This window comes from Zingiber officinale, chromosome 3A (genome assembly GCF_018446385.1).
Source record: "Zingiber officinale cultivar Zhangliang chromosome 3A, Zo_v1.1, whole genome shotgun sequence".
Taxonomy (NCBI): Eukaryota; Viridiplantae; Streptophyta; class Magnoliopsida; order Zingiberales; family Zingiberaceae; genus Zingiber; species Zingiber officinale.
In genome coordinates, this window is record NC_055990.1 from 24,144,774 (window position 1) to 24,153,124 (window position 8,351).

Sequence of the window (8,351 nt, forward strand, 5' to 3'; positions counted from 1 at the left end):
CCACCAGTCCAGCCTACAGCACCAGTAGCCCCAGCAACAGAGGCAAGAAGAGAAGCCTATCTGATCCAGTGGCAGAGAGTCAAGCCAGAGAATTTCTCAGGCACTAGTGAACCATGGGATGCTCAGGCCTGGTTCAAAAGAGCTTCTGGACTGGCCAGAACATGAGAAGGTGAAGTGCGCCTCCTTCTGCTTGACAGGAGATGCACGTATGTGGTGGGAGAGAATTAGAGCGAAGCGCCCAGTAAACCAGATGACATGGGCTGACTTCGAGAAAGAATTCTTCGAGGAGTTCTTTCACATGCGGGTCACGAACCGCCACTACGACGAGTTCACAGAGTTTCGCCAGGGCAACCTTTTAGTGGAGGAAGTCGTGAAGAAATTCAACAGATTGGCTCGTCTATGCCCTGAACTAGTCAGCACAGAAAAAGAACGGGTCTGGTTGATGCTTAAGATGCTGAGGCCGGAAATAGCAATGAACGTGGTTGGTGGCGTTCATAGGCCACAAACCACCGAGGAACTAGTCAGCAGTGCTCTGACCACCGAGCACTACCAGAATAATATCAAGCAGCAGAAGCAAGTTATCTCAGAGATCAAAGGGCAAGGAGGCTCAGGTACTCAGAAACAACAGGGGCATAGCTCTAACTAGAAAGGGAACTCCAGCAACAAGCGTAAACCAGGGAGTTACCCAAAGGGAGGACTAGCCAGCAAACAACCTAGTTATCCCAAGTGTGCTACTTGTGGGAAATTTCACCCAGGAGTTTGTCGCAAGGGCACACGAGGATGCTTTGAATGTGGACAAGAAGGGCATATGGCTAAGCAATGCCCGAACAAGACAAGTCTTCCTCAACCACAGCCGATACAGTATGGAGGCCAGCCAGCACAGCTACATCAGATGCAGGCCGTTCTAGATGGTCAACACATCAGCCAGGGCAGATTAGAGGCCCCTCCAGCTATGACCAATGCGAGGATCTACTCACTCACCAGAGAGGACGTAGCAAATGCCTCGACAGTTGTTACAGGTCAGATCAGTATTTTACAGCAAAGTACAACTGTCTTATTCGATACTGGGGCAACCCATTCTTATATATCCAGGGCATTTGCCGAAAAGTTAGCGATACCTCCAGAGGTACTCAGTAGCCAATTTTTGACGACGCTACCTTCAGGAGAAATTATGACATCCACGCACTGGCTCAGAGCAGTGCCAGTCATTATAGCAGACAGAGAACTCTTTTGTGATCCGATAGTGCTAGATATGACTGATTATGATGTCATATTTGGAATGGACTTCCTAATCAGATACGGTGCCTCTATCGAGTGTCGTAAACAGAAAGTCGTATTCCAACCTGAAGCAGAAGTGCAGTTCGAGTACATTGGAGAACCAAAGAGAAAAGCCAAGAAATTTCTCTCAGCTCTAAAAGCACAGAAGTTAATGGATTCAGGATATACGGGATTCCTAGCACAGGTAGTCAATACCAGTCAGGACAAGGACCAACAGCTAGTAGAGGTCCGAGTCGTATGTGACTACCCAGCAGTTTTCCCTGAGGAGTTACCAGGCCTAACACAAGACAGGGAGATTGAATTAGAGATAGAACTCATTCCCGGTACAAATCCTATCTCCAAAGCACCCTACCGCATGGCTCCAGCAAAACTGAAGGAACTTTATGAGGAACTACAGGAGCTGCTTGACAAAGACTTCATACGCCCTAGTCACTCACCATGGGGGGCGCCTGTATTATTCGTGAAGAAGAAGGACGGGAGCATGCGCCTGTGTATAGATTACCGGGCATTGAATCAAGTCACAATCAAGAACAGATATCCTCTTCCTAGAATTGATGACCTGTTTGATCAGCTAAAGGGAGCAGTAGTGTTTTCGAAAATAGACCTCAGATCAGGTTATCATCAGGTGAAAGTTAAAGAAGGGGATATACCCAAGATAGCATTCAGTACTAGATACGGACACTACGAGTTCGTAGTCATGCCCTTTGGCGTGACAAATGCTCCAGCTACTTTCATGGACCTCATGAACAGGGTATTCAGAGAATACTTAGATGAGTTTCTTATCGTATTCATCGATGACATCCTTATCTATTCAGGAACTCACGAAGAACACTCCGAGCACCTGAGAATAGTATTACAGACCCTTTAGCAGAATCAGCTGTACGCCAAGTTCACGAAATGTGAATTTTGGTTAGATCAGGTGTCCTTCCTGGGTCACATCATCTCAAAGGATGATATCATGGTAGACCCCAGTAAGATAGAAGTTGTGAGTAGTTGGAAAAGACCCAAGAACGCCAGTGAGATCAGAAGTTTTCTGGGATTAGCAGGTTATTACAGGAAGTTTGTAGAAGATTTCTCCAGGATAGCCTCCCCACTGATAGCTCTTACCAGAAAGAATAGAAGGTTTCAGTGGACAGAGGACTGTGAGAACAGCTTTAGCAAGCTAAAGAGGAGATTGAGCAGTGTACCTATTCTGACTCTACCAGAAAACACAGGTAGCTTTGACATTTATAGTGATGCCTCTAAATTGGGACTAGGAGCAGTGCTGATGCAAAATGGCAAGGTGATCGCCTATGCCTCCAGACAACTCAAAGACTATGAGAGGAACTATCCTACTCATGATCTTGAGCTTGCAGCAGTCGTGTTCACTCTCAAAATTTGGAGACATTACCTGTATGGAGCTCAGTGTAGAGTGTACACAGATCATCAGAGTCTAAAGTATTTCTTCACTCAGAAGGATCTGAATATGCGACAGCGTAGATGGCTTGAGTTGGTCAAGGATTATGACATAAACATCCTCTACCACCCCGGAAAAGCTAATAAGGTAGCAGATGCACTTAGCAGAAAGTCCAGTGCTACCTTACTATCCCTAGCAGCCATGTCACCACCCCTATAGAAGGAGATCACAGATTTCGGTCTCGAACTCATAGTGGGACAGCTCTTTACTATGACATTAGCATCTACCCTGCTTGGTGACATCCAGACAGTTCAGGAACAGGATCCTGAAATTCAGCAAACCAAGCAAGGGTTAGCAGAATCAGAAAGTGGAGAGTTCAGAGTATCAGATAGTGGGGCATTATATTTCGGTGACAGACTCTGGGTTCCAGATCAGGGGGAACTACGCAGGAAGATCTTAGATGAGGCTCACAGAACTCCTTATGCGATGCATCCTGGCTCCACCAAGATGTACCAAGACCTGAAGAGACGTTTTTGGTGGCCTGGAATGAAGAGAGACATCGCTAGATATGTTAGCACCTGTCTGACCTGTCAGAGGGTCAAGGCAGAACACCAGAGACCAGGAGGAGTTCTGCAGCCTATCCAGATTCCAGAATGGAAGTGGGAAGATATTTCCATGGACTTCATAGTGGGACTACCCAGAACCACGAATGGTTTTGATACCATCTGGGTAATAGTCGACAGATTGACTAAATCAGCCCACTTCTTAGCTATCAGGATATCCTACTCCATGGAGCAGCTAGCTCAGTTGTATCTCAAGGAGATCGTTAGATTACATGGAGTCTCACGAACCATTATTTCAGACAGGGACAGTAGGTTCACATCACACTTCTGGGAGTGTGTACAGTCAGCTTTGGGCACTAAGTTAAAGTTTAGCACAGCTTTCCATCCTCAGACAGATGGTCAAACAGAGCGAGTAAATCAGGTACTCGAAGATATGCTCCGAGCATGTGTCCTAGATTTCAAAGGAAGTTGGTGCAAATATCCGAGCTTAGCAGAATTTGCATACAATAACAACTATCAGGCCACTATCGGCATGACACCTTACAAGGCTCTCTATGGGCGGAGGTGTAGATCTCCAATCTGCTGGTATGAGAGTGGTGAACAGAAGAAATTAGAACTTCTGACAGATCTAGTAGCAGACACCACAGCAGCTATACAGCAGATCCGCCAGAGGATAGAGACAGCTCAGAGCCGCCAGAAAAGCTATGCCGATACACGGCGCAGACCCTTAGAGTTTTTAGTTGGGGATTCAGTGTTCCTCAGAGTAACTCCCATGAAGGGAGTAATGCGTTTTGGGAAGAAGGGCAAACTAAGTCCCAGATATGTGGGACCATACCTTATCAGCAGAAGAGTTGGCAAGGTAGCATATGAGCTAGAGCTACCCCAGGAGATGTCAGCTATCCACAATGTATTTCATGTCTCTATTCTGAAGAAGCATATCCCAGATGCCACCCAGGTGATTTAGCCCCAGTCGGTACAAGTCCGTAAAGACCTCAGCTATGATAGTTGGCCTACTTAGATAGTAGATCGAGCAGTTAAGAAATTTCGGAACAAGGAGGTACCATTAGTAAAAGTCATTTGGCAAAATCACACAGCAGAAGAGGCAACATGGGAGACAGAAGCCAGCATGTGACAAAAGTACCCAGAGTTATTCTAAGTTCGAGGACGAACTTTTTATAAGGTATGGGGGATTGTAATGCCCGAAAATTCTCAAAATAATTATTAGAAATATCCTAGTATTTTTCTGGAATTATAGGATATTTTTATGGAATTTTTAAAATAGCGGAAGTAGCAAAAATAAATAGAAAACGAAAATAGCCTACGCGGGAATTGAACCCGAGACCTATTGGGTCCTACGACTTAAAGGTGAACTCTAGTAACCAGGAGAACCCAGCAGGGCCGTGCTGAAAGGAAAGGGAAACAATTTTATTTAAGTTAAAGGGGGGGGGGGGGAATTAATTCCTTAATATAAATAGGGAATTAAGTGAGGAGTTTTATTTTTATCGTGACTTACCTCTTCTCCTCACCCTAATCCCGCCGAACCTCCCTTCTCCTCCTCCTTCTCTCAGCGCATCAAGCTTAAGGGCTCTAGGAGCACCTTCCGGCGATGACTCCGATACGAGGACGCTTCCCTTCGCGAGAGGAATACGTAGACTCGAGAGAATCGTCGAGAAGATCGTCCCCACCGGAAATCTAGCGATTAGATTTGTAAGAAAATCCGAACAGGAGGTAAGAAACCCCTCACCTGCAGTATAAGTAGCTTCCGTATGATTTTTAGGCATTAGTTTAATTTTATGCAGTTTTTGGCACACAGGGTGTGCATTAGCGCACACCGAGTGCTCGATTAAATGCTTAGCTCAGGTAAATGCCACCTTAGGCATTTTAATAGCCTAGATAAATGCAATAAAAGCATTTTACAGCTCATGTAGTCTTGCTACAGCTTTTATGGGACTAGATGTCCAATGGGTGGGCTCCCACAGTCGCCTCTAGGTTCAGACAACCTAGTTCTAGGTTTAGATAACCTAGTAAAAGCAAGACAAGAAATATTAGCTATGTTCAGTATTTTACTTTTAGCAATGACACTGTACTGGATTAGATACCCATTGGGTTGGACTCCCATAGTCATCCCTAGGTTCAGATAACCTAGTAACCCTACTAGATTCGGGACTTGCAAATCCGGGTCTAGTTAGGGATGCGCGCATAGCATGTACAGATGTCGGGCCCATCAGCAGCATGATTATGTATTTTCATCTATCTATGATTCAATATAGTTCAAAACTCACAAATCAGTTGTGTATATAGTTTAAACTCAGCTCTAGCTTGGTTTTAGTTTTAGCTCAGTTCAGGCTTCAGCTTAGTTTTCATTATTGATACATGTGATAGTTCTATGATCAGTTCTGCTTTCTATGTGTTGTATGTCATGCCATGCTTAGCATATTCAGAATGTATTTCAAATAGCATGTTTTAAAAACATAATTTGCATCGTGTGGATGTTTTGTGAGGTAGATGGTTTCTTACTAAGCATAAAGCTTACAGATACTCTTTCCTTATACTGCAGATAAAGGTAAAGGAAAGATGGACTAGCGGAGGCTGGAGGACAATGCAACGACGGTATGTGTGGAAAAAGGAACTTGGAATAACGATGTTTGGGAACTAGCCCACTTAGAACATAGCATTTTCTTTATGTCATTACTTTCCTGCACTTTGGTTGTTTAAGTGTTCAGAATGGTGACAGTTATGCATAGAATCTTTAGTTGTCATGATTTTAGTTAGCTAACCATGAGCAGTATTATGCCTAGTAGTTTTATTTGATGTTATAGAGTTTATACATGTGATTTCGGCACGAAGCAGTGCTGAAATCAGACTTTTGATACGAAATCAGAAATCCCGATCGATCAGCTGATCGATTGGGGGTCTTCAATTGATCAGCTGATCGATTGGTGATCTTGTTCCGCGAACAGTAGGTTCTGGATCGATCAGCCGATCGATCCAGTCGCTTTCTGTCGCGAACAGTAAACTTCTGGATCGATTAGCTGATCGATCTAGTCGCATTCTATCGCAAACAGAAGGCCCTGGGATCGATTGGCCATTCTGGATCGATCAGCCAATCGATCCAGAATATTGCCCGAGCACAGTAGCGTGCTGAATCGATCACTGGATCGATTCAACCTAAGTTCTGCATACAGTAGCATGCTGAGTCGATCCCTGGATCGATTGGACCATTTCAATCGATCCGTGGATCGATTGGGAGGCCTGATAACAGCCGGGAGACCCTTAGTTCAGTTCCTTGACCATGGGGGATGTAAAATATGTCATGAATAGTTAGATTACACCCCTTAGCACACATAGAATAAAGAAATGATAATAGCTTAGCCAAGTTTTAATTAGCACAGCTTCCGCATCTAGCTTTAGTGATGGTCATGGATATAGTTTAGCACAGCATAATGTGACGGTTCGACCTTACAGCCTAGCCAGTAGAAGGCGGGTCGTTATAATAATTGACACTAAATCATAGCCATTGATAAAAATGGTCAAATGATCTTAACCGTTGAATAAAAAAATAAAAAAACCCCACCCACCTTAATGGCCAGGAATCGCTAGTTAATCGGTAGTTCCAACTGGCAAAAAAAAATTGGGGGTTATTCGGCAGGTCGAACTGGCGGTTAACTGGTGGTTAGTCAATTTTTGACCCCTAGAACTAGATTGCCGGTCAATTCTGGTTAGGCCTAGCGAACCAGGTTAATGGGAAACCAACCTGTTGACCCGATTATTGGCTCAGGTTGGGTCCAGGTTGGACCCAACCCGGGGTCAAGTCTAGACGTAGAGAAGCAGAATGAACTATAGGACCTTTCTGAATGCTTGCAAGTTATAATCCAGAAGTTGGGAGCATATGAGAAAACTAAATATATTGACTGGATAATGGAATTTTTTTTCTCCAAGTGTTTGGTTGATAAAATGCTATAGTATATGAAGAAACTATGTTTGCAATTGGTGTTGTTGCATATTCTGTCGAGGGAAAATTCATAAAGTACATGCAAGGCTTTTATCTATATTTGGAAATGAGTCTTCAAAACTTTCCAGACTATCAAGTGTATACTATCACTATTGGAGTGGTTGGAAATCAATATAGGGTATTGGAAGAGAAGATACTACCATACTATGATGAAATCATGACACAATTATTGAAGAATATGTGTAGTAGTCAGTTGCACAGATCTGTTAAGCCTCGAACATTATCGTGCCATGGAACTTCCACCACTGGGTACCTATCGAGTCTTCTATTATCATTGCCTCGTACCTTACTAGGACTTTCTACCAAGTAACAAGCATTCGATCCTTGATATATTTGTACTTCTCACTCACTTCCGAGCACCCAGTCAACACTTAGAATGTATACTTAATTTGATCAATCTTGACCAAGTTATTATCGGGGAGTCAGACGCAGTGCGTGCTAAAATATGTTTTGTAAACATGCACAACGAAAAACATAAACATCAATAATAAAAATCTAATTATTATATCACACACACTATGCACATACAGGGTACAACATGCTAGACATGATCATGAAGTAAATTTTACAGAATTAAATTTATATAAAGTATACCCAACGGATGATGTGGCGTAGAGAGGAATCAACCAAGTGACACTTTCTGAGCCTCGCCTCTATTCACTACAACAAATATGCTAAAGACAACATCACAAATACAACGATTTTAGGAAAAACTGTTGTAAATTTGACAAAAGACAACGATTTTTGATAAAACTATTGTCTTTGATGTAACAATTACTCCAAAAGACAATTGTAACAATAGTTGAGACAACGTTACAATGAACTGTTGTCAATCAGAATATTTTTACAATGCTTGAAATAACGATGCATAAAACGTTGTCATTGTGATAATAAGACAACGGTTATAAACCATTGTCAATGAAATTATAAGTGTTTTATTTTCCTGCCACAAAACTCGTGCTAGAAATTGGTACATGTGTCCAACTTTCATTAGTAATCACAAAAAAAAAAAAATCTTAAACCCTAAGAAGCATACACCCGAAACCCTAGATATTATAGCGCTGCCATAGTTGCAAAAGGTGGAACCGCCACCTTAGCGGCC